We start from the raw sequence: 11,614 nt of genomic DNA, 5'->3' as shown, positions 1-11,614 counted from the left end.
AAAGAATGAGATTAGATCATTTCCTCACACCATATATAAAAATAAACTCAAAATGGATTAAAGACATAAACGTAAGGCTTGAAGCCATAAAACTCTTAGAAAAGGACATAAGCAGAATACTGTTTGACATAAATTGTAGTAATAGTTTTTTGGATCTGTCTCCTAAGGCAAAAGAAATAAATGCTAAAATAAACAAATGACTAAATTAAACTTAAAGCTTTTACACAGCAAAGGAAACCATGAAAAAACAAAAGATAGCCATGGGAATGGGAGGAAACATTTGCAAATGAAATGACCAATATGGGGTTAACATCTAAAATAAACAGCTCCTACAACTCAACAATGAAAAACCAAGCAACCCAATCAAAAAATGGGCAGAAGGCCTGAACAGACATTTGTCCAAAGAAGACATACAGATGGCCAACAGGTGCATGAAAAGATGCTCAGCATTGCTAATCATCAGAGAAATGAAAATCAAAACTACAGAGAGATACCACCTTACTCCTGGCAGAATGGCTATCATCACAAATAACAAACATTGGTGAGGATGTGAAGAAAAAGGAACCCTTCTTTTCTGTTGGGGGGAATGGAAATTGGTGCAGTCACTATGGAAAACAGTATGGAGGTTCCTCAGGAAACTAAAAACAGAACTACCAGACGATTCCACTATTGGGTTTATATCCAAAGAATATTAAAACACTAATTTGAAAAGATACATACACCCCAATGTTCACAGCAGCATTATTTTACTTACAACAACCAAGATATGGAAGCAACTCAAGTGTCTGTCAATATACAACTGGATACAGAATGTTCAGTGTGTGTACATATACACACATACACACAATGGAATATTACTCGGCCATTAAAAGAATGAAATTGTGCCATTTGGACCAATGTGGATGGACCTAGAGAATATTATGCTTTGTGAAACAGTCAGAGAAAGACAACCAGTATATGATATTACTTATATACGGAAGCTGAAAAATAATACAAACAAATGTGTATAACAAAACACAAACAGACTCATGGATACATAAAAACAAATAGCACTTTTAAAGATAGTGTATATGGAATCTAAAAAAATGATACAAATGAACTTATTTAGGTCTATTTCTTATCTCTCTTCTGTTCCACTGATCTACTTATTTCTTCTTATACCAACATCACACTGTCTTGATCCTTGTATGCTTATAAGCCTTGAAATCACAGACTATGTTCAATAATTTGTTCTTTATTTAAAGGTTGTTTCATATATTCTAGACTTGCATATTTGTATAAATTTTAGAATTGGATTATCAATTTTTAATTAAAAATCTGTTATAATTAAAAAAAAAAAAGATAGTGTATGGCTGTTCACTGGTCTCCTAGGAAGTCAGGGGTGAGGGTTCCCTGTTCCCTTTTCCTGATGAGCTAGGATTTGTCCTGGACTCCTAAGCAATACCTTCTCTGTGCTTCCACAGCTCTTGGTTTATTTTTCTATTACTGCACCCAGTCAGCAAATATTTCTTGAGCACTCAGTATGTGCTAGGCAACTGGGGATATAATCATAAAACGAGCAACTCAGTCCCTGTCTTCAGGAACCTTCGAGTCCAGGGAGAGAACTCCTCACCTTATATAAGTACCTTAGACACATCTATGTCTGTTTCATGAAGAGCCCAAACAGCCCAGCCTTCCAGACCCTGTAGGTGCTCAATACAATTTGTTAAATGAATGATACGGGTCAGTAGAGACAGATCTGGGCCATGTCTCTGAACGCTCCCAGTGAAAAATCTACCCTGAAGAAACCTGAAACTTCAATTTGTCAGAATTGGGACACAAGTTTCCCAACTGCATCTTCCCCCAGGACTTACAAACGGATCAAGTTCTAGCCACATGCAAATGAGTGAATCGATATGTCAATCGGTAATTTCAGAATGACTTAAACTTCTGGGTCAGAGATACCCTGAAGAGAAAGCAAAATGATTGTTCAAAAGCTGTTTGAAGATTCCTGGACGTGGCAGTTTTTAACTGCTGAGAAGCAGTCTATTTTTAACCAGCCATTGCATGAGAATTTAAGAAATGTCTTTTGAAAAATCAAATGAAGACAAAAGGGGGAATGAGGGACAGATGGGAATGTTCCAGCCCCTTCCAGCCATGCCTGTCTATCATCTGCCTGACTGCAAACATCCTGGACTCAAACACCCTCGAGGAGACGCGTAAATCTTCAGAGCACATACGTGTCTCACGCATGCAGGACCACCAATGACCAGGGGGACAATTGGTGTCTTTTGGTTTTAACAAATGAGCTCTTGAAAAAGGTATTTTGCAGGCAAAACAGCTAACAGTGATTTCAAAGGCAAAATCAGTATAAACCGAATGGACTTTTGCTCACTCCGTGCATTCTCCTGATATATTTAAAACGATCACCATGATGCCTGATTTTACACAAATCAAATGGGGCCTCCTGACTTTGGAAGATAGTTTATCTGATGGGGTAAACAACTCTTTTCATCTACAAGGAAATAACGTGGAAAAGTTAAAATGTTTATGTCCTTTCCCAAACAGTGTCACATCCAACAGGAAAAACAATGAGAAAACATATGTAAGACTCCCCCAGACAACTCACCCCACCCTCAGCAAGCCGCTCTCCACCACTGGATAGTCCACAGCGAGAGGAACCGCTTCATCTGTAATGAAGCCTCTGTGGTCACCCGGGGAACAGGGCATTAGATTCTGCAGCCCGGTGTCCAGGGTGGGTGTCACAGAATGCGCTGGAAGGGAGGCCACAGACCTTGCTCGCTTCATAGGACAGAAAATGAAGGCCTCAAAGCTGGCAGACCTAACATGACGTCCAGCAACACCTTTACGTTCAACATGCTGTTTGTCTTCTCAGATCCACTCTCCACCCGTCTTCCTTCCATTGTTACGGGAGGTCCCCTCGTGAGGACTCACCAGCAACGTGGTCCCTAGATGAACATCCTCGGTTTCACCTGAGAACTTAATAAACATGCAGAATCTCAGCTCCCACCTTAGACCTACTGCTTCGGGGACCAGAAGCTTTGGGGTGGGGTCCAGCCATCTGTGTTTTGCCAAGCCTTCCAGGGGATGCTGATGTTCCGTAAGGTTAGAGAGTCACCTTGGATGGGATCCTTAACCTCTGGCTTCCAGCTGGGCTGGGCTAGGGGAAACCCTGGCCCGACGACCCAGGCACGAGGAGGAGTGAGTTAAGGGTAATTTTTTCCCTCAGGTTCCCTTTTGGTGGGATTGTCTAGGGCTGGCTTCGTCTGTGCACCAAAGGTCACTGTACCTCAAGGGGGCAACCTCAGAGCCATGCGACTCACTCCTTCTTGATCCAGTAACTACCCACTCCCCTGACCCTACAGGTCTAGAGATGATAACAATTCCTCCTGCTATTCTAGAACCTCTGGCAATGAATGCCTGATGATCTGAGGTGCAGCTGGTGTAATAATAATAGAAATAAAGTGCACAGTAAATGTAATGCACTTGAATTATCCCAAAACCATCCCCCACCACCTCGGACTGTGGAAAAATTGTCTTTCAAGAGACTGCTCCCTGGTGCCAAAAAAGACTGGGGAGCACTGCTTTAGAATACTGTCACATCCTTTGTGATTGCCTGCCCACATCTTTGTAAAGGGTCCCTTCACGCAGCCCTCCTCTAATTATCCTAATTCACACGTGCTTCTTGGGATGCCCACCTGATACAAATAGAAAGATGATTGCCTGGGTGATGCGTAAGGGGCATAGCCTTTATGGGAACTTTCTAACTTGGAATCTTTTTGTTTCTCTCCAACTTCATAACAGGAATGACTTTGGGAGAGTTCCAAATACCATATTTTACAGCAAAAGAGCATAAAATTTATTTATGCTAAACATGAACATGTTTATTGCGTAATTTTCAAGACATAGCTATTTCTCCCCATAGATCACTTATTTTGAATTTCTTCTTCCCATCCTCTCCCTTCTCCTTGTCACACAACGTGAAGCAAGACATTTGGTTTAGTCTGGCTCAGACCTAGCTTGCTTTTATCTGCTGATCCATCTCCTAAGGCCTCTGCTCACAGACTTGTCTTTCCTTTAAAATTCACTCTGCCTCTTGTTTTTTTAGTTTTGGGGCCTGTTTTTTTTTTTTTGGTGGTGAAATACACATAACATAAAACTTATCGTAACGGTTTTTAGGCACATGGTTCAGTGGCACTAAGTATACTCATATGGTTGTGCAACTGCCACCACTGTCTACCACGAACTATTTTATATCTTGTGAAATTGAAACTCTGTGTCCATGAAACAAAAACTCTCCGTTCTTGCCCCCCAAGCCTCTGACAACTACTACCCTACTTTCTGTGTCTATGAATCTTACCAGTCTAAGGATCTCATTCATATAAGTCAAATCATACAGAATCTGTCCTTATGTGATTGGCTTTTTCACTTAGCATAACTGTGGAAAATTCTGAAAGAGATGGGAATACCAGACCACCTGATCTACCTCTTGAGAAATTTGTATGCAGGTCAGGAAGCAACAGTTAGAACTGGACATGGAACAACAGACTGGTTCCAAATAGGAAAAGGAGTATGTCAAGGCTGTATATTGTCACCCTGCTTATTTAACTTATATGCAGAGTACATCATGAGAAATGCTGGACTGGAAGAAACACAAGCTGGAATCAAGATTGCCGGGAGAAATATCAATAATCTCAGATATGCAGATGACACCACCCTTATGACAGAAAGTGAAGAGGAACTCAAAAGCCTGTTGATGAAAGTGAAAGAGGAGAGTGAAAAAGTTGGCTTAAAGCTCAGCGTTCAGAAGACGAAGATCATGGCATCTGGTTCCATCATCTCATGGGAAATAGATGGGGAAACAGTGGAAACAGTGTCAGACTTTATTTTTTTGGGCTCCAAAATCATTGCAGATGGTGATTGCAGCCATGAAATTAAAAGACGCTTACTCCTTGGAAGGAAAGTTATGACCAACCTAGATAGCATATTCAAAAGCAGAGACATTACTTTGCCAACAAAGGTTCGTCTAGTCAAGACTATGGTTTTTCCAGTGGTCATGTATGGATGTGAGAGTTGGACTGTGAAGGCTGAGTGCCGAAGAATTGATGCTTTTGAACTGTGGTGTTGGAGAAGACTCTTGAGAGTCCCTTGGACTGCAAGGAGATCCAACCAGTCCATTCTGAAGGAGATCAGCCCTGGGATTTCTTTGGAAGGAATGATGCTAAAGCTGAAACTCCAGTACTTTGGCCACCTCATGCGAAGAGTTGACTCATTGGAAAAGACTCTGATGCTGGGAGGGATTGGGGGCAGGAGGAGAAGGGGACGACAGAGGATGAGATGGCTGGATGGCATCACTGACTCGATGGATGTGAGTCTGGGTGAACTCTGGGAGTTGGTGATGGCCAGGGAGGCCTGGCGTGCTGCAATTCATGGGGTCGCAAAGAGTCGGACACGACTGAGTGACTGAACTGAACTGAATGTCCTCAAGATTTATTCATGTTGTAGGAATATGTGAGGATTTCCTTCCTTTGGGGGAATGGATGAAATTTTATTGTATGACTAGATCACATTGGTTTATCCATTCATCCATCAGTGGGTGCTTAGGTTGTTTCCACCTTTCAACTATTATGAATAAAGCTACTACTAACAAGATGTACAAATATCCATTTGGTTCCTCCTTTTAATTCTTTCAGGTATATACCCAGAAGTGGTACTGTTGTATCACATGGTAGTTCTAGTTTTAATTTTTTTGAAGAACCTCCATACTGTTTTCCATAGCAGCTGCACCATTTTACATTCCCACTAACAGTGTACAAGGGTTCCAATTTTTCCACATCCCCACCAGCTACTTTTTGACAACAGGCATCCTACGGGGTGTGAGGCAGTATCTCATTGCAGGGTTTTTAGAAATGCTGTCTCCTCCACCAAGAATACTTTTGAACTGTGGTGTTGTAGAAGATTCTTGAGAGTCCCTTGGACAGCAAGGAGATCAAACCAGTCAATCCTAAAGGAAAACAACCCTGAATATTCATTGGAAGGACTGATGCTGAAGCTGAAGCTCCAATACTTTAGCTACCTGATTCAAAGAGCTGACTCATTGGAAAAAACCCTGATGCTGGGAAAGATCGAGGGCAGGAGGAGAAGGGGGCGACAGAAGATGAGATGGTTAGATGTTATCATTGACTCAACGGACATGAGTTTGAGCAAACTCCAGGAGATAGTGAAAGGCAGGGGAGCCTGGATGCTGCAGTCCATGGGGTCTCAGAGAGTCAGACACAACTGAGACTGAACAACCACCCAGCACGCCCTCCCTATGTGCCTATTAAGCGCCCTGCCCAGATGAAATTAACCTCCTCTGCTCCTGTTTTCACCACGATGCTTGTCCTGCTGTTCTAATCCTGATGTATTTTCCTGGGCTCTCTTTTCTCTGAGGGACTGGTGCTCCTGCATCCCTCTTTCCTGATAAGGAGGTCTGTGTTCTCACAGAAAACCCAGAACATAACTTACAGGGCAGGAAGGATATCTAATCTGGTGTCGAAGTCTTTCATGACGCTGTAAGTGAACTGGCCCCAGAATCTTCCAGGCATCAGCTCATTTCCCTCCAATCTGGGGCATGAATTCCTCAATTGTTAGGCCCTCATGTCAGCTCTTGAGAGTTTTAGCCACAGGAGTCTCCTGGAGATTATGATTTAAGCCCCTGATCAAGCAGCCAGCATCCTGCTGACAAGACTGCCCTAAGCCCCAACGGCCTCTCAGATCTCACAGAAAGCATCTCATCTTATCACTTCAGAGAAGAGGTCTCCCTTTGGGGCACCGAGCTCCAAGTGGGATGCCGTGAGATCACAGGATAAGGGCCACTTCCTGCCTTCCGTCTCTTTGATTTCTTCTTTGGAGAATCTAAGAGGAGAGGAGAGAGAGATGGGAAAGTCTATGGTGCTCCTTTTAAGGGTCTTCTCGGGGAACATGCCACCCTTCACAGGGCTTGAGGGGTCATCATAACAAGTTCCATGGGTCCTCGGAAGAGGGTTTGCAGTAGCGTGAGAGGCCACATACAGCAATCCCACGAGTTTCCGTGGATGTCCTGGATGGTGAGGCCAGGCATCAACAGCCAAAACATCCCCAAGTGTCCTTCACGTTGCAAGCAGATGAATCACTACCTGTTGTTTTTGGAGGCCTCTCTTGATCCCTGTGGTGGGTGCTGCTGTCCTTCCTGCCACCAGAATTCCTGTTGGAGCTTGTCCCGGGGGAGTACCACGCATCCCATCTGTGTTTTGGAGAGATAGAGCATGACACAGTTTTTCCAGGGCTGTGCTGCCATTTTTCATGAAAAATTCCAGACGCTCCCTCATTAGACACAACTTCCTTTCATCCCCAGACTCCCTCCAAGCGAGGCGCACCACACTCAGTCACTTTGGAGCCTCATGGGACATGAATTCCTTGAAAAGACTTTCCTCCCACTCTAGTTGGTCCTTAAACACTCATTTCTGCATTGATGCCAAGCCAGAAGAAAAACAAGGGGCCATTGCTGTCATCTGATTTGAAAATACTTGGACTTGGGGTCAGAGTTTCAGTCTGTGCCTACACTGAGCTGCTGCCATGACGGACCAGGAGGAGGGGCCTTTACAGTGTTAGGGGCAAAGACTTCAGAACCCTACCGCCTGGGTTCACAGCTTGTCTCTGCCATTAGTTATGTAACCTTGAGCCAGCTACTTGACTGCACTGAACATCAGTTTGTACATCTGTGAAATGGAGAGAACATGTCATCCAATCTCCCCACCAATGGTGCCTGGAGAATCCATGCAAAATATTCATTGCAGTGCCAGATACTACTAATGAGTAGAGGATACTGGATTTATCTGGTATGAAAGTGACTTTAGTAACACAATACGTTTATAAGTCACTTCCAGAGCTCTCTGCCATGGTAAGCCTTGATCCCTGGAGCATCAGGCACCAGGACCCTTGGGTTTATTCTCTGCCCCTCAACCCTGTGCCATTCCTGTGTATTCACTCAGTTCCTCCATCACCCAGGCCTGCCCTTGTCCAAAGGCTCAGTGGCTTCCTTGCTGTCTATCTCATTCAGGACCTGATGATAAAACTAGACAAATGTGCAAACTATTCCAAGATGTGAATTTGTTCAATACCTTCAGGGCATGTGCCAGTGAATGGGAGGGGCTTCAGGGCACTTGGAACATGTCATAATGTGACAAGATGAGGCCAGAGGGACTCGCTCTCGGGGCAGGCTTTCTAGTCCCAGTGTCCCCCTGCCATCTCACACTCTCTTGGTGGCTGAAGTAGGTAAATAATAATCCGGCAGTGACCCAAGTGGCCTTCCCAAGTGCTAGGATTAGAGGAGAAACCACAAGCCAAAAAAAAGTAAATAGAAGTCACAGCCTAGGTTGAAGAAGTGAAGTTATTCAGTCGTATCTGACTCTTTGCGACCCCATGGACTGTAGTCTGCCAGGCTCCACTGTCTATGGGATTTTCCAAGCAAGAATACTGGAGTGGGTTGCTATTTCCTTCTCCAGGGGATCTTCCTAACCCAGGTATCGAACCCGGGTCTCCCGCATTGCAGGCAAATTCTTTACCGTCTGAGCCACCAGGGAAGCCCCTAGGTTGACGTGGAGTGAAACAGGGGAAAATAGAAAATAGAATAGTTAGTACTTTAATCTTTTGTTGCACTATGTTTATAAATTTCATGTACGCATTTATTCCTGAATATTCTGCAACTCATTCTTTTAATTCAGCAAATAGTTGTGAGCTACCTGCTCTGTACTAGGCACTGTCTAGGTGCAGAGCTGATTAACCCTCACAGAACCTACTGTCCAGTGGGGTGAACAAAGGAAAGACAAACCAAAAAACAAAACAAAACAAAACAAAAAACAAGGAAAGAAAATCACTGCAAGTCGTAATAAAATCTGAAGGAAATAAATGAGAACCCAGACAGGACACCTGCCTGCAGAATGGCATGAACTCCGTGAGTGTCTGACTTACTCAACAATCACCAGGTGTGTGGCAAGGGATGCCTGAAGGGGCTGTGGAGATGGTCGTGGTCATGCTTCTTCTGTTCCTTCCCGGCACCGGGGACAGTTACCTAGAAATGCTTCAGAGAGGATCTGACCAGAGAATTGTCATTGGTGAGTTATTTGGGCAGACATCCATCTTATTTTAAAATCTCTCCTTTGCATTGAATCACTGGCCATTTCTCCTTCCAAGAAGTACCAAAAGCCTCCCCTTCCATCCCTTTGAGGATGTCAAAAATGTCCTAGCCCACATTTTTTTTCTTTTCCATTACAGTTTATTACAGGTATATTATTATTATTATATTATATATTATTATTATCTATTATATTATTACAGGTATATTATTGAATATAGTTCCTTGTGCTGTTCAGTAGAACCCTGTTGTTTATCCATTCTATACATGTTAGTTTTCATCTGCTAACCCCAGACTCCCAATCCATCCCCCTTGGCAACCATGAGTCTGTTCTCTTATGTTTGTGAGTCTGCTTCTGCTTCACAGATAAGTTTATTTGCATTGTATTTGAGTTTGCACATAGAAGTGATATCATATGATGTTTGTCTTTCTCTGACTTACTTCACTTAGTACGATCATCTCTAGGTCCATCCATGGCGCCGCAAATGCCAGCCTAATCTTCAATGTCATCTCTCGGCTCCTTTTGCCTTCAGTTCACTTAGGACAATGGGTGCAAATGCACCCTCTTACAGATTGGGCAGGGCAGAGCCTCCCCACAAACAAATGCAGAGGGCTCCCCTCTCCTGGAGTTGAATCAAGGCAGTCAGGCAGTGAACACCTTCTGTGGACCTACCACGGTTGACACTGTCCAAAACTTATCTTCCAGTCCCCATGGGTTCTAATTTATGATGAAGAGAGGGCAGGGGGAGCCTTCCTGGGGTTGTCAGGCTGGACCCCAATATAAATGGACTCCTCATGTGCTGGGGGATCCCTCTGGTCGAGCCCCCCCGAATCTGTCTCCTCCCCCACACTCCACAAAGGTCCTCCTGCCATATACACAACTTGGAAATCTCCCTTCTTTCCTGGGAATCTCTTCCCTCTTACCTCACCCTGTCTAAGTATGTCCCGCCCACAACCTGTTCCCTTCAATACCTGCCTTGTGGCCCCACGTCCAGCGACTTGTCTGTTCTTTGTCCTTGGGTTCCTTGGAATACCTGTGGGCAGGTTTATGAATCAGCTTCCAAAGGTCAAGCCAGATCTGTGTAGAATTTGGAACAACTGCTATGACAAAACAAAATGTGAATCCAGAAAATGAGAAAACTTATAAACACACTCAACACAGCACCTGTCCCAGACAGAGAAGAGACAATAGAAAGTAGTTATCAGTCAAAAATAGATTGTCTGTGTATGTATAACTGAATTTCTTTGCTGAAACTAACACAACATTGTAAGTCAACTATACTTCAATTTGGAAAAACAAAATCATATTCCAGAAAAAAAAAAAAAAGAGGAGATTGTTTTAAACTCTGTATTTGCTCTTTTAGGGAGGAAACCAGTGAATATGGTCTGGAAGGGCACAGGGTGAACCCTCTCCCCCAGTTACGCGGTTCCCCCCCGCTGGCAGCCACCGCAACGCAGGGCTTGTGCTTTTCCCACAGGTTCTGTGAAGAGCTTCTTAATAAGTGCGCTTCTCACTGTGAAGAACAAATTACAGAACCTGACTTCACAGTAACACATGGAAGCCATGTCTTTCCTCTCCTCCCTGTTCCAGCCCATCCTTGTTATCACCTGCACATTTCCATGGCGTTATTCCATTCTGAAAAAGGAGGTGAAATCAAAGTGAAAAAAAGGTTTGAGGGAATGTAGACTCCAAACAGTGACCAAGGTGAGATGGCATCGAATTTGCCCCTTCAAAGCTCAGAGCCCAAAGCCAAATTTCTCTATAATGCAATCATTCCTTAATTGGTCACTAATGAAAAAGAATTTTAACATCTGATAGGATAATTACATACTGTAAATCTATTTACAGAAAAACTAAATGCTGCATTGCTAGCACACCAGGAGAGATTTATAGATAATATAAAGGTGGTGATATTATTTGTGAATTGCTTGCCTGCTTGCTTTTTCCTACTTTCTAAATATTCTTTAAGGGACTTCCCTGGTAGTCCAGTGGTTAAAGACATCACGCTGCCAATGCACAGGTTCAAGCCCTGGTTTGGGATACATACTTTGAGGCATGGCCAAAAAAATAACTAAAATAATATTTAAAAAATAAATATTCTTTAAAGAGGTCTTATAATAAAAATATCTATCCTTCATGATTTGGCCACCTGATGCCAAAGGCTGACTCATTGGAAAATACCCTAATGCTGAGAAAGATTGAAGGGAAAAGAGAAGAGGGTAACAGAGGATGAGATGATTAGATAGCATCACCCACTCAATAGACACGAGTTTGAGCAAACTCCGGGAGATAGTGATGGACTGGGACACCTGACGTGCTGCAGTCCATGGGGTTGCAAAGAGTCAGACACGACTGAGTGACTGAACAACAACAACAAATTTGATTTAATTTTATCTGGCATTCCCTCTGTCATGTGTATTTAAATATTAATTACACTCCATTGAAGGAGGAAAAGTAAT

The 11,614-nt window shown here is 43.3% G+C and overlaps 1 long non-coding RNA gene across 1 annotated transcript; it reads right to left on the bottom strand.

Annotated features, from left to right (window-relative positions):
• Positions 1–682: 682 nt before the first annotated feature.
• Positions 683–11,169, bottom strand: LOC133258366 (uncharacterized). Its single transcript, XR_009739988.1, has 4 exons — positions 9,596–11,169; positions 8,992–9,113; positions 7,158–7,264; positions 683–6,897 (listed from the first exon to the last, which is right to left on the bottom strand). It is a non-coding gene; the product is annotated as an uncharacterized LOC133258366 (long non-coding RNA).
• Between the last annotated feature and the right edge of the window lie 445 nt (positions 11,170–11,614).

This window comes from Bos javanicus, chromosome 12 (assembly GCF_032452875.1).
Source record: "Bos javanicus breed banteng chromosome 12, ARS-OSU_banteng_1.0, whole genome shotgun sequence".
NCBI classification, from domain to species: Eukaryota; Metazoa; Chordata; class Mammalia; order Artiodactyla; family Bovidae; genus Bos; species Bos javanicus.
Note: the sequence above shows the minus strand (reverse complement) of the source record. Positions and strands in the feature narration are given on the sequence as shown.